A 23,543-nucleotide genomic window follows, 5' to 3' on the forward strand; every position below is an offset into this window, starting at 1 on the left:
TCTTGCAGTGCAATAGCTTGGAATACTCCCTCTTGGAAGCCAGCCACCCTACTCTAAGAGGGCCAAGCAACAGGGGTTGGCATTGCCTTCGAGAGCTCTAGGCGAGCTCCCAGGAAATGGCCAACTTCAGCGGCCAGCCATCTGAGTGAGCCCCAGGTGTCTCACTGCAACCGCCAGTAAAAACATCCAGGAATCAGCCAGCTAAGCCTGGTTAGCCTATAGCAACATGAAAGGTAATAATAAATTGTAGTTTTAAGTCACGAAGCCTTGGGGTGGTTTGTTACAGAGCAGTAAGTGACTGTAATAGTATCCCAAACCAAATCATTTTCCTCTCACAAAACCTACTCCTCTCTTGTGCATCCCATCTCAGGAAAAAAACCAACCAACAAACAAAAACTTCCACTTAATTAGGAAAAACAATCTTGGCATCATCCTTGATCTTCTCTTTTTCTCAAATCCATTAGCAAATCCTGTTGTCTCAATCTCTTAATGTGTTTCAACTTTGGTCGTTTATCATTTCTTCTGCCTCTCGCATCCTGATCCAGAGCTTCTGCAGTCCCTGCTGAGGTGGTCTCCACCTTTGCCTCCAGTGTTTCTTCCCTACCCCACAGGCAGCTAGAGTCCTTTTTTAAAAAAACAAAACAAAACAAAACAAAACAAAACAAAACAAACAAACAAACAAAACCCTGAAATCGCTCTACACAAAATCCACTTGTCACGCTTAGAATAAACCCAAAGTCCTAGCCTTGGCGTAAAATACACGTTAGGACCTGCCTCCTGTCTCCACGCTGACCTCATCCCACTGCTGTCCCTGCTGCCCGCTCCTCCGACTGACGGGCCGTCTTGCAGTTTATTGCATGTGCCAATCACACTCCCGCTCAGGTTTACCCTCGCTCCTCCCTCAGCCTAGAATCCTCTTCCCTGAGATACTATTAGGATATTCATGTTGCTGTACACATTGCTTCCCCTAGGAGAGGCCCTTTTCTGGTCACCTTAGCCTAAAAAGCTCCCCTTGCCTTTCTCCATCCCCTAATGTTTTGGTTTTCTCCATCGTGTTTTCATCACCCATCCTTGCTATTGGTCTCTTTGTTTACGGACTATTTTCCCCACTTCAATGGAACTCCACAAGGGCGAGGATTTTATCTGTTTTGTTTACTGATATATCTCCAGTGCCTAGAATAATGCCTGGCACATTGTAGGCCCTCGATAAATATTTATTGGATGAATGAACGATCCCTGAACCCATTTCCCAAAGTATAAATAAATGCTGACACACATCTGCCCTCTTGACATTTAAGATAATGTTTTGCATACTTCCTTCCAGGTATTGGGTATTCTCAGTATGTGACTAACTATGAATCCTTTTCCCAATTCTTGCATCTGGGAGCTCGGGTTCAGACTACTTTGTGTAGGAGCCCACGCAAGTTCAGATGGCTGACTCTGGTTATTCATCTATTTAGTTAATGTTGGTAGATTCCCCTACTCTGTCCCTGGCCCTGTACAAAGGTTTGGGTTACATTAGGGAATAAAACAGACAGGTTTCATCTACTCAAAGTTGGCATTTTAAAGGACGCCGGGAAAATAAGGTAGCTGGGGAGTCAGGGCCACAGGAGCCCGAGGGGCAGCTGAGAACCGCAGCCCTCATGGGCCAAGTGGAGCCCACAGCTCTCCTGGTTCAGTCCGGACGGAAGCCTGTGTGGTACCCCAGAGCGTCCCTGGATCCTCAAGAGTCCATCAGCCTTCCATCAACCTGAGACTAGACCTGATTTCTTGCCATAACTGTCCTCTGTAGGTAACAAAACCTCACATCTGTATGGTACTCTGAGGAATGGTATCAGCCAGCATTTATGGGAGTCGACCACTTGCCTCGCACTAGGAAGGATACACAATAGGGTCTCACCCTCACAGCAAATGTGGGAGGTGGGGCCATCATCCCTTTTTTATGGTTAAAAAAAAAAAAACAGACGCTCACAGAGGTTCAATAATTTGGTATTCAATTTATACAGAGCAGACAGGACTCATATCTGCCTAACTCCAAAACGTAGACTTTTTCCTTAACATTGCATTGCTGCCCATTAAAAATTACAATAAAATGCCCTGGTGTCAACATTTCTAAAAGTTCATGTCTAGTATCTCTTCATGTTATTATATATTCTTTTGAGTCAGCGAAGTCAAGTGTTACTAGAAGAGAAAATTCAGCCCAATTAGACATTTAAGATTACCAGGCAGGACAGGACTATTTGTTCGAAAGCGTTTCCCACCATGGCTGCCTTCATATCCAACGTTCCACCATAAAAGATTTATTTCTTTGGCTAAGGATCTGTTTAGGTCTCCAACTGCGTCTTATTAAAATGTGAGCACTCTTAAGAGGGTTTATACCTCAAAGCAAATGATCAGGTATCACCTTATCAGGGTCTGTCTGAGAGCTGGCAGTGAAGGTCACGCTAGGCTGAGCCCACCACCCCGACACTCCTGGGGGACCCACACAGTGCCTGAGCATGCACCGCAAACTAACACTGACCCATAACAATAGCTAGGGAGCTCTCCAACGCCACCGGGGTGGCAAGGATCCATGTTCTTTGGGAGTTTGTTTCCTTGCTCTGTAAGTACTTGGACTTTTAAGGTTACTGGGATGGATCATGCAGTAACACAGGAACCACCGACAGAACCTACTTAAGTCTCCCTGCTGGAAATCAGAAGCACCACACGGTGAAGCGCTGCAAACCCGGGGCACAGACACACATGCAGCCTGGCAGGGCGGGGTGTCCTTTCTCCGTAATGTTCCATGACATTGGAGGCAGCCAGCATATTTGCTGATTGCCATATAACCAAGATTGCTTTTACCACAGGGGCCTGGGAAACTCTGTGTCAGAGCCAGCAGCTGTAACCCTTAGGGCCTTTCAACCCATTTCTAAAGCCCAAAGAGCAGTGTATTGTCTGTATTTACTCATCACAGCAAAGACAAAAACCACACTCATGAATATTTTCAGCAATTCAGACTGTCAGAAGAGCAGGAGACATGACCAAATATATTCAGGCAGTTTCCCCGCACTATTAGGCAGGGCTTGTTTTTGCTTTGTTTTTGTTTTATTTTTAAATCCTATTACTTTCAAGTAGCAGTCAATATTGAAGAAAATAAGCATTACAATAATAAACATCCTTTTTACAACCTGAATTATTATAGACATTTTTTCTGTACTTATTTTCTCTAGAAGTTCTAAATTCCTACGGAGAATGCTTCTAAGAAGAATTTCAATTGGTGGGATCTTTTGTGAAAATTCAGAGATGTGGGTCCCCAGCTCACAAGAGAAAGTAGATGGATGGTCCTACAACCATGAAAAGTCCTCTTTATATTTCTTAAATGTACTAGCTAATCAACGACTCTAATGAAATTTTGATCCAAAACTTCAAAGAGAATAAGAATCATTTAATTATCTTAGGGAGTAATTACTAACAACAATATCTAACATACATTAAACTCTCAGTGCGTTAAGTCCTTTACACGCATTATCTTGTTGAATTCTCACAGTCTTGTCGGATAAACACTATCTTCATCATCATCATCATCATCACAGTCATCCTCCTCCTCATCATCATCATCTCAATTTTACAAAGGAAGATATAAAGATACAGCATGTTTTAGTAACTAGTCCTAAGTCACACAGCAGGTAACTGATGGAATTGGAATTCAAACCAGGGTTCATCTGACTGCAGAGCCAGCAAGCATAGCCCCCTTCTTCGAAACTTGCTTCAGAGTTTGACACCCCAATAGGCACAGCAACCCGTAGCAAACGGGGAGTCCCATTTTTGGTTATCTAACTTACTAATAGCATGCATATTCGGACACTCACTTGTAGAAACTCCCTTTCCCCTTAATCCCTCTGCCCTTGACACTTCTGCAAAGGGAGCCCCCATTGCATCCACCAGAGAGAGGACTCCCCACCCTTCCTTGACTCCCCTCCCTCTGCCACGCCCTCTAGGGGCTGGCAAAGGAATTGTTAAAGGCAGGTCATCTCCTGGGATCTGCTCTGGCAGGGACCTGCACGGTCACCAGCACGGGGTGGTTCACTTCACTTACACTAAGGATTCCATTGTCCAGTCTGCAATCTGCTCCCCAACAGCGTGATTTTCCACAGGAAAACACTGTTAGTTTCAATAAACCAACCTACGAGTGACCGCTACCCATTCGAACCGCCTGTTTAAGATTATGTTACAGTGAAAATTCCTGTCTAACCATATCTTTCCAAAGATAATTGTGAAAACTAGATTTTTTCAGGATGACAAGCCAAAGTTTCCTGTTTCACTTTTTACTGTACTTATGTAAACTTGTCATCAGTGCATTGTTTCCTAATGCCAGAAATTGTTAGTCATTTCAGTGTTAAATGGCATGCATATTTTGTGAAATCCTCTCCAATGCAAAACCACACAATCCTTGGGTTGTCTGTTCTGTATTTCCTGCCAGGCTCACCATTTGAATTATCTGATGCTTATTTTCCACTTCCTTTCTTTATTGACAGGATTTTTATTCTTCGCACTTTTCCCCTCATATTCTTCTAGGCTAATCTTTGAAATGTTAATCTTGGTGCATGCTAAAATGAAAAATTTTAACAAAGACAAAGGGAAATTTGATGTAATTTTTTCAAGTTGTAAAAGTAATCCATGTCACTTATAAAAATTACTAAGTTTTTACCAATAAAAATTATCTTTTGGCCTTCAGGCTAAAGCATTAATCAGAAAAGAAACCATGCCCCCTTTAGAAAATCCTACTCGGACTGGCCTGAGTGCAGAAGAGGGTTTATTGGACGCAGCTGGGATAACGACCAAGCCAAGAGAAGGCAGACTGAGGAGCGAAGCAAGAGGAGGGGGTCCCCTCTGTGACGTTCTCTGCCTCTCTCTTTCTCTTCACTCCCATAGCCAAGCTCCAGGGTGCTCTGTTTAAATAATCAAGGGAGAGATCTGATTGGCCACTGGCCAGCTAATGAATGGACCCCATTGGGGTCTGTGTGCACCGCGATTTAATCGGCTCAGGCCACGGGTGTCAAGTCTCCTAATGGCACCATCAGGGGCAACGGTGCAGCTCTCAGAGGACTCAGTGCGGTGGGCTTGGCGGAGACTCCAAACCGCAACCGCTGCATCGTCTCAACTCTCACGGGTCGAAACACAGAACTGCCGGTTGGGGAAAGTAAAACACCTGCGCAGAGCACGGGTTAATAAGTGGCGCGGTGAGTGGCAGCCGGCGTAGGAGTAGGGGGTGGGGGGGGGGTGTGGACCCAAAGCTGGCCTGGGAGTAGCAAGGAGAGATCTGCTTCTTAGCCAGTGGTTGGCTGGGGCTGCTGGTCCCAGCACTGGAGAGCTAAGTGTTAAATATTCAGGAATTTTGCTAGAATGTCAACTATTTGGTAGCTGGAAATTTGCCACAATTGGAGTATTTACACCATGAAAATTGGCTGATGTCACAAACTAGCCCTTTTTTTTCTTTTCAAAGGACCTGTTTACCAGAATGTTATTGCCTAGCTTCATGTGGGAGAGAATTTACAATCAATGTAGATGCCACATTTTAGATGAAAGGCATCCCTAATCGGCAATTTTTTCCCAGTAGTTGCTGTTCCCAGCTGATTGCTCTGTGGCTGCCACCTAGAACCCACTTTGCATGCAAAGTCCCTCAAATCTCTCTTGCCTAATAGCTCACACCTTTCTCTTCCACACTCACACACAAAATGAGCCCACCGTCTCGCTGGCCATGTACTGCTACTCTTGTCCCAAGATTCAAAGCTGGTTCCTTCCTAACTGTCAAATGGCAGAACTTCAATATTACAAGAATAAGACAAGCCTGAGCAAGTGCACATAAGACCAAGGGATGTGTCTTTAAGAGAGTTGCTTAAAAGTTAAAAAAAAAAAAAAAATAAGGCAGCCAATAAGCAAATGCCCCCAGGGATACTGACTTACTGTGTAGTTATTTAAAGAAGGAAGCTTGTATACCAATTGTCCAAAACGTCTTTCTCCACGCTCTCTTCTATGTGGCTTGGCTTCCCACAACTTTATTCCCATCAGAGAACAAAGGCTCAGAGAAAAAGAAACCTCTGTGACTGTAAGTGATTCCCTAAGTCCCTGGCCTCTGCCACCTGTCACCGAGCCTGCTGACGCACCTCCACTGTCACATGGGCAGTGCTTCACACAGTTCCTGTCCCACATTTCTTAAGAGGCACAAACTGCATTTACTATACAGACCACAGACAGCACAGCGCTGGGAGCCGGAGGGTGAGGGGCGGGGTGGCGCGGTTCCATCCAGCAATGCTCCCTGGGCCAGAGAGTCTGAAATAACACAGAGCAAAGCTCCGGCCGTCCAGAGGAATGTGGTAGGGAGCTATTGCTGCTGCTGCTATGACTACAGCATGATTTCCTGGAACACGATGTCATTGTGAGATCTCTCAGGCGTCCTCTCCCATGGGAGACCTGGTGTAGTCGTTAGAAAAAAAACACAGGAGGATGCCAAGACACATTAAGTCCTGGCACTTACGTCTATGGAGATAGAAGTCTTTTACAAGTTTTGATCCTCTATTGCCTTCCTTTCTTTTTTCTTTCTTCTTCCTCCTTCTGCCTCTTCATCCTCCCTCTCTCCCCAACTCAAAATCTGCCCCCGCATTTTATAGTCATTGAACTTCCACTGTGAACTTCCATTGGCATACTAAACGAAAATGTGTGTTGAGATGAAAAGAACTTGACATACAGATCCAGCCACCTCCTTCTCTAAATCAACTGACTTCATCTTTTTCATTGTTTCCTCGACAATCTATGTTGAACACAATATTCTCAGTGATGATGAGTATAATACGCTCTCTGCCCCCACTGTCTCCTGGGGCAGGCACATACTTGGGAAACTAGTGAGAACCTGGAAGGGTATCTCCTACAAAATTGTCCTTACAAAGTGCCCAGATCATTGCACCTAGTTTTATTGAATCATAGGGTGCTGTCACTGGGTTTGTGCATTATATAATATAATCTTCACAATGACCCTATGAGGTAAGCAGAGGAACATTGTTAATTTTTTAGTCAATCTGTCCATCCTGGACTGGGGGGCTCTCTGGGAGGAAGGAACTTGTAGAGTCAGAGAATCTTGTGGTTGAAGAAACTGTAGAAGAAAAACATCCAGCCTAGCACCTTTATTATACAGACAAAGAAACCGAGGAAGGCAGCATGAGGTCGTGACAAAACAGGAAATTCTCTGGCCACCTGGGTTCCTGTCCCAGCTCTTAGCCATACGCCAGACGCATGATTTTGCATATGACCTCTTCGTGCCTTCATATCCTCTTCCGTAAAATGGAGTCAGCACTATTTTCTCTGCTCATCTCATTAGGCTGTTATGAATATTAAGTGAGCTAATGAATGTGAAAACACTTTGTGAAACATTAAACACTATTATGGATATGATAGCTCTTCATCCCCACTTTTCCTAAAAAGCCTGTCTAACTCTATGTCACACTTAGTTTAAAATATTATTGCACGAGGACCAAAGTGTGGGCTCTTCGAAGGCCATGAACGAGTTAAACTGACATGTGTATATCACCACCACATAATACAGTGCCTGCTAAAACGTTGCTTTACACAGATTTGTTAGACAATGATTACCGAATGGGTAGATAAAACATAAGTACGACTTGGCCAAGGGCAGTTCTAAATGTCTCCAGAGCTATTTCAAGGATAACTCTTGAACATGCCCTTTGAGGAACCTCTCTTCCATTTCTAATTCACTTCCTATGACATGACTACATCACAGCAAGAGAGTCTCCCTGTTCCTACTACTTCAGAAAGGTCACTCGTGTTTCCCATTACGGTACTGAGGAGGGAGAGAGTGAGGGATTGCTGCTCTGAGATCTCACTCTCAAGAGGCCATTCCCCATTCTCCTTTGGTAAACTCCATTCCAATCATGCTGAGGGTCGGCCAAAGACCTCAGGCTGGTCTCCTGTAGGCAATGCTGCTGGGGTGGACTGACAGTCATGGAAACAGAACCTTGGGGTCTCCGAGACGCAGCAGAGCCACTGGGACAGTGTCTGCTCTAGATCCACTGTCTGGCACATGTCCCCGCTCATGACCAGATGCAGATTCTGCTGGCAATTCCAGCTGCTCCTATGAGACTCTTCCTGGAAATGGTGTGCTCCTCTCCATCAGCTATTTGATTAATTAGTGGGTGTTTGTGAAGCACCCGCTCTATCCCGTGCTTGAATTACTGAGGTGGAAGTTGCTATCAGAGAGTCAAAGCCGTGAGACCAAATGCCTTCAGAGAGGGCGGGAGAGTAGGCTGGAGTGCTGGAGGACATTCACACTCGGTAAGTGGAGTGGGGAAAAGGAACTAAAGAAACGAGAAAGAGAGAAAGTGGGAGAAGAAAAGGAAGGGAGTGAAACTGGGGTCGGGGGAGGGAGGGAGAGAGAGAGGGAGCGATGAGGTAAGCTTCATATCCAGTGGGATCATCGAAAGGAACTCTGATGAAAGACCATTAGATGTGGCAACAGAGAGGTCACCAGTAAGATGTGAGAGAAAAGACTGAGCTGTGTGGTAAGTCAAAGAAGAAAGCCAAGGAGGATGTAGCTGCCCAGGAAGGTGACGCCATGGTGGCTGTTTGCACAGTCAAAGATTTGAACAGGAAAGAATTATTAACCTATAGTGAGAAGAGGTATCGGGATCAAATGAAGATCTTTTCAATTTGGGCAAATAGGAGAAAAAGAGTCAGAGGGAATGTTTGATATTATATGTAGATACACACACACACACCCAGTTTCTGGCACGGAGCTTCCAAAATCCTTATAATTTCTTAAGTTATAAGAACACTAAGATTATCCTTTGTTCTAACACTTGGTCTTTGCCTGGTTCCTGACAATTTCTAAATCCCTTGGAATTTCCGAAATCCCTTGAAGTGTCTTTTGTTCTAATGAGGTGACTCTTGGGCTCCTGGATGGCTTCAGGACGAGGCTAATCACCAAAAAAACCAAGCCATGATTAGAAGTTTGGAACTTTCTATCCTAACCCCCATCCTCCAGGAAGGGGAGAGGGACTGGAGACTAAGTTAATGATGGATCGTGTCTATGTTATAAAGCCTCCATAAAAATCCCAAGAGTGCTGGACTCAAAGAGCTTCCGGGCTGGTAGACACATGGAGGTGCTGGGGAAGTGGTGGACCCAAAAAGGGCATGGAAGCTCTGCGCCCCTTCCCACACACCTTTCCCTCTGTGTCTCCTCATCTGGCTGTTCATCTGTATCCTTCACAGCAAACTGGTAAATGTGTCTCCCTGAATTCTGTGATCCACTCTAGCAAAGTAATTACCAAACCCAAGTAGAGGGTTGTGGGAATCCCGATTTATAGCCAGTGGGTGAGAAATACAGGTGACAACTTGGGACTTGCGATTGGCACCTGAACTGGAGGCAGTCTTGTGGGATGGAGCCCCTAACTTGTGGGGTCTGAGGCTGACTCCAGGCAGATAGGTTCATAATTGAATTGCATTATGGGACACTCAGCTGGTGTTGTAGAGAATCGCTTGATATGTGGGAACCCCGCACATTTGGCGTCAGGAGTATTGTGAGTATAAGGTAAAGGAAAACACAGGAGTAGTTTTCCTTGACAGAGAGGTAGTTTCCAAAGGAGAGAATGATTAAGGGATTAGAATTCATAGGAAAGGTTGGGATTCGTATGACTGAGGTCAGAAACCTCTTTCTCCTAGACTAGGGGCGTGAGATGAGGGTGCAGATAAAGGGCCAGTGAAGTTACGTTATCAAAAGCCAGCTCCCCAAAAGGCCACAGAAAAGCCTGTTAATTAAGCAACGCCGAAGGATTTACAAAGTTTAGAGGGCCTGAGTTCAAGTGACTTGAGGTGGGTTTTTTAAAGAGAGATCTGATTGAGACTATGTGGAATTAATGACATGATAGTTTAATATTGGTGGACGCAGCAAGTGGAAGGTCAACTCTTGGATAAGTAAACAGCTGTTTGACAAGTGAACTGTTTGCCCAGGCGAACAGTCTATTCTCCTGAGAAGAGAGCTATTTGACCAGACGAGCAAACTATTTGCCCAGACAAAAGCAAATAGGTAGTTATTTATTAGCTTACAGCTTTTTCTTCCTAGACAAGAATTTTCTGGAAAGAATAGTTGTCGTGTTGACAGGTCTTAGGCTCCGTCCTGACACTGAAACTCTGTGTGGAGGTCGCTGGTTCTCAGCATTGAGGGCCTCCTTAAAAGTGAGCATGAACCGGAAACACTACAGCAGCGGTTCGAAACTTTGCCAAACACTGGAATTACTGGAAGACCTTCAAAAATACTGGTATCCGGTTCCCGTCCCCCAAACATTCCGATTTAATTGGTATGGGGTGCAACCCGGACATCAGGACTTTTAAACGTCCCCCAGGCGATTCTAAAACTCAAAGCTTGAGAACCACTTCACTAGAGTTAAAGGAAAAAGTAAAGACGAAATCACCTTGGGGTGAGGCCTTGGGGATGTAAGTAAAGAAGAATGAAAGATCGATAAAGCCATAGCATATGGCACATTGAAACCAGACAGCAGGATCTCAGAATAGGCCTGGTCTGAGGCTTCCACCAACAGAGGCCACAGAAGGGGGTGGGGAGGAGGAATCGCCTCAGTGGGAAGACCTGGGACTAGGGCTGGGTGTGGCGGCCTCCACGGCAGGTTAGGCAGAGGGGACTGGGGCAATGAGCGAGTTTTCTGTGGTGATCAGAGCGGGAGCACGTGCTGGAAAGGGCAGAGCAGACAGCTGAGAGATGTAATCAGAAAGGGGAAAGCCTGAGGTGCGGCTTTCAGATGTGGGTGATCCCCGAAGGGACTTTAGAAGGAGGAGGCCCAGGGTAACAGAGGGTTGCTTCTCTGCTATGGAAAACAAAGGTGGAGGCTGAGACGCCCTGGAAAACAAAGAAGGCGTCTTGTGATGGAGACGAATGGTGTGCTGTGCATGGGCGGAACCCCATGAAGATGTGCGAAGGTGTCCACAAGCAGACGGCAGGCTGTAGAATTGTTGATGTGACGAGGGTAGTGTGGATAGATGACATGAAAGCCCAAAAGATGGAATGGAAAGGAAAGCACCTGTGTTTTGACAGCCTAGAAGTGGCCCTGCGGAGTGAGAAAATCCTACACGAGCCACGTGACAGCGGAGGAAAAGAAGGGGTGTGGGAGGAGGTGAGGATGGCCCAGGAAAGGACAGCAGTGGATGCAGAAGGCTGAGAGCCGGAGGAATTGTAGGTCCAAGAGAGGGAGGAAAGGGACAAGCCACTGGTTAGAATTCGGCCTGTCTCTGCAAAGCCAGAGTTTCACAGAGTACAAGGCACGTGGGAGGCACGTGTGAAGTTGGGGGAACCGTAGAGGGAGACCAGAGCGTCAGAAGGCAGGGTGGGGAGAGACAGTAGCAGCACTGAACTAACGGCTCTCTTGATTTTTATTTTAACCATTTCAAAGCCATTCTTATCTCGTGGGCTAAACAGACAGACAGCATCCCATGGGCTATAGTTTGACATCCTCTAATTTCTGCAGTGGCTCCTTCCCTGGGAACTACACTCAGCATGTCAGCATCAAGCAGGCCTAGCTTTGAACCGTGTCTGTGAGCATCTGTGTTTTATCTTGATTTATTTTGTGCATCTGTTAGCAAGATGTGTTCTAAGGTAACTGCCATGAGCATTCATTTCTGTATTGTCTGTGGCCGTTTCACACCATAGTGGCAGAGCTGAGATTGAAATAGAGACCATATGGCCTACAAAACCTAAAATATTTACTATCTGGCTTTTGACGGAAAACATTGGCCAGTCTACTCCTGGCAGAAACACTTTGACCAGTAACTATGTTCCGATAAAACTTTGTTTATAAACACCAAAATTTGATTTTTATATAATTAGCATATATTATGAAATATTATCCCTCTCTCGATTTTTGGTTCAGCCATTTAAAAATGTAAAAAATCACTCTTATCTCGTGGGCTATACAAAGACAGACAGCAGCCCATAAACTGTAGTTTGCAAACCTCTGTTTTGTATAGCAGATATCTTAATAAGTACCGGTTCCCACACTTCCTGAAAGCAGAATGTTCTTATGAAACCTGACGTAAGCTGAAAGGGTGGAAAGTGCAGAAGCAATTACCTTAGGACGCATCTTACTAACAGATGCACGAAATAAGTCCAGATTAAAGCACAGATGCTCACAGCGGCGGCAGTTCAAAGCCCTGGCGGCTTGACGCTGAGACGCGGAGTGTGGTTCCGGGGGAGTCTGGCAGGGCCACCGTCACTGCTCGGGGCCCGCGCTGGCACCATGATCCCTCACTGCGAAACAAACCCCGAATGCTGTTTTCGCTTGTACAATTACTTCTTAAAAGAAAAAAATCCCCTTCGGATTGCTTTCAGTTAGCAAAAACAGGTACTGATATAGGTCTTTCCTAAAAGTCAAGTGGCGTAACACGGACTTTCAGAAAGCAAGGATACCTGGATCGCCAAATTGACTTTCCTGTAGTTTGTTTACGTTGCCTCATATGCCACCAGCAACGTGCAAGTTGCTATTTCCCCCCCAGCCATGCCAACGGAGTGTATTGTTTCGCTTTTGGATCTTTGTCATACAAATGGGTGAAAACAGCATCCCAGAGTAATTTTAATGTGCATCTCTGAAAAGAAACATATCATATGTTTAAGAGCCCCTCGTAATACCTTTTCTGTCAACCATCAGCTCATATCCTCTAATGCGCTTCAGTTCGAATATCTAGTTTTTGTGGGTAAATCCTTTTCTTTGAGAAATGGAAATGAAATTCCCTGGAATTTACTGCTTTTTCTGATTATAAAAATGATTATGATTATATTCTCAATCTCATTCCCAGAAACACACACTTTTTTTTTTTTTTACATTTGCGTGTCTATTTCTTAGGCCGTTTTTCAGACATTTGTATATAGACATGTTTAGAAAAACAAATTCATTCAACAAACATTTATTGCATTACAGGGGCCATACTACATATACCATTTTGTAACTTGCTTTTTCCACTTAACAATAGATCATGGAACTTTTGTTCTTAGCTTGTCAGTTCAGTTGAGTCAACAAAGTACGAAATATAGTTCAGCAAGTAATAACACATTTTCTCTCATCCTCTCTGGGCTAGTGTGTCTGCCTGTTCTAACAGAGATGCCAACTGGACCAGTGACATGGATTGACAGAGTAGTGTTACAAAGCTGGATAGTCACTACCTCTTTGTTCGGCTAGAGAGACAGAGCCATCCTTTCAACAAGTATTTATTGAGGACCTACTATGTACCAGGCTCTATTCTAAATGCTGGGAATGTAACAGGAAAAGAGTTGGATGAGCCTCCTGATCTAATATTGCCCTGAAGGGAACAGATAATAAGCAAGAAGTTCTCAGAGTGGATCATGTATTATGAAGAAAATAAAGCCAAGTGATGTGACGGAGATCAACGAGAGAGCTGCTTTAGATTGAGTGAACAGAGAAGACCCACCAAGGAGAAGACTACTGATGGAGGTCTGATTGACAAGAAGGAACCATCCAAGTAAAGTTCTGGAGAAGAGAATTCCAGGCCAAGGGAATGGGCTTGACAGGGTCATGGAACAGGAAGAGGGCTAGTGAGATGTGCGAAGTGAGAGAATGGTACAGCTGAGGCCAGAGAGGTAGACAATACAGGTTCGTGGAATCCTTGGCACGTCATGGCAGGAAATTTCGCCTTAGAAGGCAATGAAGTCATTGGATTGATGTGATCTGATGGACATTTTTTTAAGACACGATTCCACTTTACTGTTGCCAGATAAAATATAGGATACTTAGTTAAATTTGAATTTCAAGTAAACAATGAATAATTTTTTAGCATAAAAAATAATCTCAATATTTTTATATAACTAAAAAATTATTCATTGTTAATCTGAAATTCATATATAACCATATGTCTCATATTTTTATTTTTGAGAATAACAATGTAGCTACAGATTGCTGCTGTTGCTTAGGTGGGGGAAATTGATTCACCTTTAAAGGAAGGTAGCTCTTTTTGTTTGCAGGGCTTTAAAAGGATTTTTGCTTCCGTAAGGTAAGGCTGAGGCTAATTTGAAATGGGGAAAATTGTTAGAAAAGAAGGTGAACTTTATCTCGAAGGAAAAAGTTTTCTTTAAGCGGAGTTGTGGGTTGTGTTTCTGGGGAAGAGTATTTTTTTCCTTGTTAGTTTGCTTTAATTTATGGATTTCCTGGGGATTTAGGAAAAGAACAAAGATGTGAGTGAAACAATGGTCCCAGCATCTAACCAGAACCCAAGGAGAAAAGGAGGGGGATTCGTTGTGAAATGGAATCGCTGAAGAGGGCCATGATATTTACGTGTTTCTTTTGCACTTTGTAATTCTTTTCGCTGTCTTCGCCTTTAGGAAACTGTTAAACCACTGTGATTTTAGTGGGTTAGCAATTCCATAGGGGAAGAAGGAGGAACTACTCTTGGAGCAAAGCCAGAAGAGAAAAGCAACAAGGCTTCGAAGCTATTACTTGGCAGTTAGAAATCACTCTCTGGAGTCTTCTGGAATATTCTGCAAGAGAATAAATTTCCTGCTATTGTGCAGGATAAGGGCTTGAGTAATTTACTTTCGTTGAATTATAATATATCTGATGATAATACGTCCGGGAAAAGCCTCTCAGCACTGTGTGTTTTAAGACAGGAAATTAGATACAAGATGAAATCCAAGAAGGTCCTTTGGTTGGGTTTCTCCCACAGAAGAGAGAAAATCCCTGCATCCCTAATTATACAAATAATATGCAAATTAGGGTAATCACATATTTGCTTATAAAATTTCGGTTACCTCATTTTGGCTTCAAGACGAGTAGGGACACCAGAAGGGAATGCCTGCCAACAGTCCAGGGTTGCTAGATTCTTTCCAGGGGAAACAAAAGGGTAAATTTCTTATCAAACAAACGTCAGGGTTTTCAATGAGTTTTTCAAATGCCTTAACATCTCCTTTCTACAAAGCATAATTATGAAATGGTCAAAATGTGATCCATTGACACAATGAAGCACAAATGGAAAGGTCTTTTCGCTCTGGTTTATTTTACCATACGGTACGTTTCCTCCCTTTTCTTGGCTCAACAATATGAAGAAAGAACTTGGATTTTGTCCTGCAGATAATTTTTGCTATCATTTCTAGCTGTTTCTCTAAGTCTGAACTTCAAATCTGTCACTCGAGAGTGCTATAGAGCTGTCTGTCTGCTATGTCGATATGTGAGGCTGAGAGATTCAAACAAATGGACCAAGTGCTTCCGCAGCTGCACCTGTGACATATCCGAGGGCTCAAGGCAGTGCGGTAGAGACCCACCTGGCTGGCTGTCAAAAACAAAAGGTGAACGTCACTGTGGTGGGGGTCGGGGGGTTAGGAATCAGAGAGAAGTTGGATTGTCTCCCCAAGGACAATCTAAAATTGGGCAAAAGCTGCCTTAAATCAAATTAAAGATCTTTTCTGAACATTAGCTGATCTGATTAGGAGTTAGGCATCTCTTCTCCTCATAGCGGAAGACTATGGAGCATGTCTCCTAGCAACAAGAATATTTTACCAGTTTATCACAGGACTGTCTCACGAAGAACACTTGTTCTGCTACCTACACACAGTTCTCCCAATGACTACCAGAAAAAGGTCACAGTCAGAACAAACTTAGCCGCTGACCTTCAGTTTCAATGCATGGTCCTGATGAAGTCACAATCCCAAGACCTGGATTAACTAAACTGAGTTAACGCTTTGGGGATCCCAGAGAACCCATAGAACGCTGTTGATGCCCTAACTGTCTATGAGGCACTGTGAATCAGTCCTTTCTGCTTCCCCCTCCTCTACCCCAGTGTCTCCTACGGACCCACAGGATTCAGATGTTAGACAAATGAGGGCAGAATGTTGCATTGTGCTTGGAGTTGACCTTCCTACCAAAACTACAGCATTTTCACTAGGTTAAGTATGTTATACCAGTTCCATCTTTGCATGAGAGCTCCATCAGCCCCCTAATACAAGCATGTGTAGGCCTGGCCTGCATTTACATTTTTTTAGAAAATGTAGCCTTAATGAGTCACTGTTATGGTTGGAACTATATCATATCCCTTAAGTGTATTGGGCAGAAAAATGGTTAAGGTGCATTATGAACTGCAGTGTCCAACATGGAGCTACTATACACATGTGGCCCCCAAGCACTTCAAATGTGGCTGGTCCCAGTTGGGATGTGCTGTGAGTATAAAATACACATCAGATTTCAAAGACTTGATCCCTGCAAAAGAATGTAAAATAAATCATTGATAACTTTTACGATACTGATTACATGTTGGAATGATAATAATTTGGATTTGATCAAATAATGTGATTAAAATTGATTTCACCATTACTTTTTACTTCCCTTGAAATGGATTCTGGAAAAGATTTAAATTACATGTGTGTCTTGCATTGGTGGCTGGCATTAAACTTCTCCGGTATAGTGCAACTCTCTCTAGACCCACAGCAGCAGAAGCACCTGGGGACTTGTTAGAAATACGAACCCTCAGGCTTCACCCCAGACCTCCTGAGTCAGAAACTGTGGTTGGGCCCAGTGATCTGTGTTTCACAAATTCTGATCCAGGGGATGCTGATTCACACTGAAGTTTGAGATTATATTGCTGAGGAAGATAAGCTCCAAGGGATGGAAAGTGAGATCTGGAGAAAAACAGGATCTCTATAAGTTTTGTTTAATGATTTAATCTTGATGGGCCCTTTTAGACTCAAAATTCTTCCCTAAGTCTGTAAGATGGTCAGTGAGCAATAAAGTAAATAATAACGTTTGCCCCCAGCTGCATAGAAATGGCTTGCTGGTAACTTCGAAAGTTGCCACTACCAGCCAACAAGAATGGCAAGTCCTTATTAAGACATCTTTAAAAATTCTCAACAGAAATGTAATGAATAGAGTAGATATGCCTGAAGCGAGACATGAAATCAGCACAGAGGAAAGTAAAAAAATACCGACTAAGTTATAATTTAAGACAGGTCCGGGTACCAAGCCAGGCGGGCTGGCCAAGATTCTTTGCAGTGGAGTAACTCTGGAGCTCTCCAATCACTTCCCTTCATGCCTGTGTCTTGTCAGACAAAGATGACCACAGTCTCAGTTCCTCCTGCACAGCCACCAAATAGTCTTGACACTGGGGTTTCTCTGATACAGCCCACAAAAACCCACAATCCTTGCATATCCCAACTTGACCTCTTCAGGCGTCCTGAAATTCACAAGATTTCATTCCTCCTATCGAAATGTCCCATTATGAAGGAAGATTCATTAGTTCCTGACCATGCTTGAAGAACACTACCACGAAATATGCCAGGCACACCCCACGACAAAGCAGACCTCACTGAAGTATGGGTGAGGAGTAATATGAAGCAGAAGGAAACTTGTTACAGGAGACTTGCTTCGGACACCCCCTGAGCGAAATAATGTCCAACCAGCAGTCTCTCCGAAAGTTACTATGTTAAACGTACTTAGCAGTTTTCAAAGTGTTACCCATGAACTTATTAAAAGTAATCCATGCCCATGGCAAAAAATAAATAATTAAACAACACAGAAATAGATACAGTAGAACACAAAAGTTCTTTTCCCTGATTCGATTCCACTTCGAGACTATTCTGGATTTTAAAATACTGACATTGATATAGATACATACAAATAGATGTAGTTTTTAAAATGAGATCATATGTGCATTCGATTTTGTAACTTGCCTTTTTTACTTGTCCATATGTTGTAGACAACTGTATCATATGTGTAGGTTTACCTTTTTCTATTTAATAGTTGTACTGCTTTCTATCGCATTTATTTAACCAGAGCATTTCAACAACAGTGCCTGAAACATAGAAACCTCTCAACAAATATTTGCTATTCTTTATAATCACAAATATTTCAAAATTTTCTTACACTTTCTTATTCCTAAAACTGTCTATTTGTATTTTTTCTTCTTATTTTAATGTAAAAAATTTCAGAAATATGTATATTTTAAAGAATAAATGCTGGCTTTATTTATCGAGTCAACATTTTTGTCTTTATTACAATCCTCTATTTCCTTTGGGTTAATTTCAATGCTCTTCTTCTAGCTTCTAGAAATCAAATATGTAATTATGTTTATTTTTTTCCCTCCTGTTTTCTAAGAAAAGTATTTTAATGCAGCTTTGGCTGCATCCCTGTGTTTTAATATATAGTAGTCTCACTATCAGTTTATTTAAATAAATCTTAATTTCAGTTTTGTGTTCCTTTTAATTCAAGAATTATTTAGAATAATGTTTTTACATTTCCAAATACAGTTTTATTGTTAATGCTAAGTTTGAGTTTTATTGCATTGTGTTTGAGGAATGTGGCCCACACGCTTTCTATTTTTAAGAAGCCACTGAGATTTTGTGACTAGAAACATTTAAATTTAAGGTAAAAATTGAGAAAATCATTATAAATAAAAATATAAAATAATTTGAATGAATAATAAAAAAGAAGAAGCCACTGCGTTTTCCTTTGTTATAGAAAGGGCATTTTCCTACCACATGTGTTTATTGTGCTGATGAGAGATAATGCCGCCCATCAATCAGAGAACAGGATGCAGCACATGGATTGCTGTTGTTGTAAAGTGCTCGCCCTCTGGAAGAGGCTCTGCACATACAGGAAGTGAGCCTGTTGCTTGCTCCATGCTGGAATGCACACTTCCTTGGAGCGATGACCTGCTTCGCCAGAATCACGATCTCATGTTTACTGTTATAGTTTGCAGACTGTGACCTGAGCAAACTGCATGGTCAGTGTTAGACATGATAGCCGTGACAGAAATTCCCACGGGGTTGATTGAAGGGCACATGAGAACATGCTATATATATAAATTTTTTTTTAGCTAATTTTGATAAACCCATTTACTACTTTTAGCTAGCAATAATATCCCCAACTGATAACCCTGCATGTCAATATAGTAGCTGTTAGGTACGTCTGGCTATATAAATTTAAATGTATTAAAATTAAATAAAATTCAAAATTCATTGCTTCAATTGCACTAGGCAGCATGTTCAGTAGGCACATGTGGCTGGTGGCTTTTGCTTTGGACAATGAAGATATAAAGTATTTCCATCATTGCAAAGTTTTCTATTAGCACAGCTCTAGAGGTATAAATAGCGTGATGGTCTTCTGATGTGGCCACTTGGCTAGCCTACAGTCTCCAGCTGTTCAGTCAAACACTAATCTGGGTGTTGCCTGTGAAGGTATTTAGCAGTGACTAAAACCCATAATCAGCTGACCGTTAGTAAGAGAGATCATCCTAGATAATTCGAGTGGACCTGATTCAATCAGGAAGTGAGGGGTAGCGCGGCATGCAGATGCCAAGAACAGAACTCAGGCTTCTTTGATTAAGAAGAAATTCTGCCTGTGGATGTTTCACACCGTGCGCAAGGGTTCCGACCTGCCTTTCCTCACTGCCTGCCCTATGGATTTTGGAGTTGCCCACAATCACACAAATTTCTTGATTTCTTGCAATCAATCAATCAATCTCTTTCTCTCTCTCTCTCTCTCTCATCATATATGTATATATCTCCTACTGGATCTGCTTCTCTTGTTGAACCCTGACTAATACGGACAGGAACTCTCTCATCTGCACGATCCCAAAACTACAAACAGACCTGCCCCCAGTCCATCTTCACTTGCTCTCTTACCTCACAACAGAGGAAAGATCCTTCTCCCTTTCAACAGCTTGTCTCTCCGGGCCCCATCACGCCTCATCCTCCCAAAGGCCTTGCTCCATTAGGTATCCTTTTCCTCTTCTGGGTCTCACCATTTTCTTTGCTCCTAAATCCTTCCCATCACACTCTAGTATGAGTCGAACGCTCGCATACAGGTCAGCGGTTTGTCTGGAAGTGATCACAGGATGGAGGAGAGAGGGGCAAAACAGGGAAAGGAGCTTCAGATGCATATTTTCTTTTACTACCTTTAGCCAGATTCAATTTTCAGGATGTTGCTCGACTGCTGCTCAGAGCTTACCGAGGCAATGGCTGGGGCAAGACATGGAGCCAGGACTTGAAAGGGCATGAAAGAGGTGTCCCATACAGTCCCACTTCATATGCTAACTTATTTCCTCCCGTGGCCTCAGCGTCACACTTCCTGGAAGTCCGTACATACGTTGCCTCCACCCTTTCACCTTCTGTTCATAACCAAGTCTCCTGTAAACTGGTTTTGTCCCCTCTTTCTTTCTCCTCCAAACTGTTCTTCTCAAGGTCACTAATGATCTCCATGTTGCCAAATCCGACGGACCTTTTTCAGTGCTATTTTATTCACCATCTCAGCATCATTCAACACGGTGAGCAACCGCTTTCTTCTCGAACCATTCTTTTCTCTTGACTTCGATGGCACCACGTGTCTAGGATTTTCTCCTAGACGCTCCTCGGTGTCCTTTCCTGGCTTCCTCATTGTTTAACACTGAATCCTCACGGCTTACCCCCAGGGACTCTTTTCTTCCCACTCTACTTCCCTTCTTGGTTAACTCATTCATTCTAATGACTTTAAGTAGATTTCCTGTTCCTTACGCGCATCACTCCCATGTTTATCTGTCCAACCTTATTTGCTCTTTCAACTTTAGACCCATACACCAACTGAACACAGCAATCTTCACTTGTCCAAAATGGAATTCCTGGCCTTTTCTTAAATATGCGATCTGCTAGCCTGTCTCACTTAGCAAATGGTACCAACATTTACCTAATTGCTCAAGCCAGAAAACTAGGAGTTAGCCTTGATCCTGCCTTTCTCCCATCATCTTATGTGATATAACACCAAGTTCTATTTATTCTACCATTAGAATACCTCTCAAATCCACCCTCTCCATCTCCACTGCTGCTCTTCTTGTCCACCTCTCACCTGAACTCTTGAACCACCTCCTAATGGTTCTTTCAGCATTCATTCCTGTTCCTATTTCAATCCTTTCTCCATATAGCAATCAAAGACAGTCTTATAACGCCAATCAAACCATTTTACTCCCCATTCCAAAACCCTTCAACAGATGCCGACCGTCTGTGGGGTAACATTTAAGAATAGTGACAAGACTTGTAATGGCCTGGCCTTTGCATGTTTCTCCATCCCCATCTTGTTCCCTGGTCCCCTTGCCTCGCATGTGCACCTGTGCCAACCTCCTTTCTGGTTCTCGTAGATGCCAGTTCCTTTTTCTCTTTGCGTCTGTTGTACATGTTATTCCTGTGGGGGAAAATGTTCTCCCAACTTCTCCCAGGTCTCAACTCAAGTGTTACTTTGTCAGAGAGACCTACCCTGGTCTACCCCTTCGTAATTTAGCAATGGTATTCTTTCTTCAAGGAATTCATCACACTCTGTACCCATACACATTTATTTATGTGATTATTTATTATTGTCTGTCTCCCTACTCTACTCGGGAAGGAATTAACATCTATGCTGGTTTTTTTTTTTTTTTTTTACAGCATCTTTGGGTGGCTGAGACTCAGAAAACATTAACTGAATGAGTGGAGGGATAGAAAGAGGAAAGAAGGAAGAAATAAATTGTTAAAATCTTGCAGGAAAATTAAATTTTATTGTGAGTCTGAAATTCTTTAGCCTGAACCCCACCTTCCCTAATGAAATCATTGTGGCCTGAACACAGCTCCTGCTGTGTGAACATCTGTCCCTTCTAACCTTGTCCACCACATTGTGCCTTTCCATTCTCTAGCAATACTCAGATTGCCTCCAATTCTCCCATCATCATAAACGAAAGCCAGCGTGTAAAATGCTATTTTTTTTAAATGTCTCAATATGTTTCTCAAAAACTTGAGTTAAAGTGAGTCATAAAATATCAGGTACTTTAGAAGAATATCTTTTATGAGGACTTAGGAACCTAAATCCAGTGTTTCCTGCAGTCCCCCTCATATGACATTTATAGGCCTTTAAAAAGAATACAAGCAAGAAAAAGCATATTATCGCTAAAAAAACAATAATGCTAGAAAAAAAAGATAAAGCAACAGGAAAAGAGGAAAACCAAATATGAGATGGATGGACTCCATCAAAGAAGCCATAGGCTTGAGTCTCCAGGAGCCGAGCAGGGCCGTTGAGCATAGGGCATGGTGGACGTAACTCATTCATTGTGTTGCCAGGAGTGGGAGCTGACTCAAGGGCACATATAACATGTGAATGGCAAAAAAAAAAAAAAAAAAAAAAAAAAAAAAAAAAAAAAAATCTATTAAACATACAAGCTGAGTTAGAAAGTTGCCTAACTGAAGAATAAGTATAACCAAAACAGCCACTTCTCATTGGATTAATTACTCTCAAAGAGAAATTAAGGAGACAGTATAGGCAGTCACGCCAAACATTTACCTAATTTCCCAAACCAGAAACCTAGGAGTTATCCTTGATTCATACGTGGTGTTATTGTTTCATCATCTGGGGCAAATCCTAGTCATTTAACATTTCTGTCTTGACGTTATTACTACTTTATTCATGCAACCTCTGAACTACCGTGACTGGCAGGTTCAAAATGAAAATAGCTATGAAATTATCAGAGTGTTTTGGCTTTCTTCCAGTTCCACGAATATGCAGACATTTCACAATAGCAGTTTCCAGATTTCACCCAATGTGTCCCTCGCTTTGCCCATATCCTCTCTCACTCCCTTCCAGTTCATTCTTCACAACAGCAGCCAGAATGATCATTTTAAAACTTGGCTCTGCTTCTGTTACACTACTGCTTAAAAAGCGCTTGATGGCTTCTCAGCCAAACTCCGTAAACTGCTCACAAGGGCCAGCCCAGCTCGGTCCCACCTTCTCCTCCCCTTCTGCTTATCCATCTCAGCTCTCCATGGCACAACAGAGTCCCAGTTCCTCAAATGCACTGAAGCCCACGTACACCCTGCTGCCGCTGCCTGGAAGGCTCTTCTCGATTTCTCCTCACTGACACCCCCACTCCAGCCTTCTGATCTCAGAGCAAGCATCAGTTCCTCAGGGAAAGACTCCTCTCGCCTCCCATTAACTATGCCCATAGCCCCTTGGAGCTTTCCACTGGAGCACTTCACACAATTTTGTAAATTACACACGGCTCTGAGAGACTCTTTAATTCGTTTCTGATCAGGGATATGTCTAATGCTGCTCACTAGTCTGCTCACAGTCTCCAGTAGAAACCAGCACAGAATCAGCACTCAGAAATATTTTAAATAGAGAAATGAATAATTAAGCAATTCATAAGTAAACTGTTCTATTTACTTTGACCAAAGCCCAATTCCAGTTGAAAGAATTTTTGTGAATTACTTGTAATGATCCTCTGAGCTTTATATTTTCTGATTGGTTGGGCTCTTTTTGTCTTTACATCGAGATTTGGGTTTGTATGATTGTCACTGAGTATGTAGTGTGGGGTGAGGAGAGAGAGAGACTGGTGATAATAGCAAGGCTGGAGGACCAGGCATGAGCCTATCGTCTTGATGAGCCTGAATCTTACTGAACAGTGGATGTTAGCAGGAAGATGAGAATTTTAGTCACTACTATGGTTCACCCAAGTGGGTCTGTTGTCCAAAAATCAGAAAACCAGGACTGGATTGATATTTC

At 42.9% G+C, this 23,543-nt stretch overlaps 1 long non-coding RNA gene across 1 annotated transcript in view; it reads right to left on the minus strand.

The window, feature by feature from the left end:
* LOC107518124 overlaps positions 1–22,134 on the minus strand; it is a 45,432-nt gene extending 23,298 nt beyond the window's left edge. The window contains exon 1 of the long non-coding RNA XR_004953929.1: positions 19,673–22,134. This is a non-coding gene — a long non-coding RNA (uncharacterized LOC107518124). The remainder of the gene's footprint in view (positions 1–19,672) is intronic.
* Positions 22,135–23,543: the final 1,409 nt, after the last annotated feature.

This window comes from Rousettus aegyptiacus, unplaced genomic scaffold, assembly GCF_014176215.1.
Source record: "Rousettus aegyptiacus isolate mRouAeg1 unplaced genomic scaffold, mRouAeg1.p scaffold_m13_p_13, whole genome shotgun sequence".
Lineage (NCBI taxonomy): Eukaryota > Metazoa > Chordata > Mammalia > Chiroptera > Pteropodidae > Rousettus > Rousettus aegyptiacus.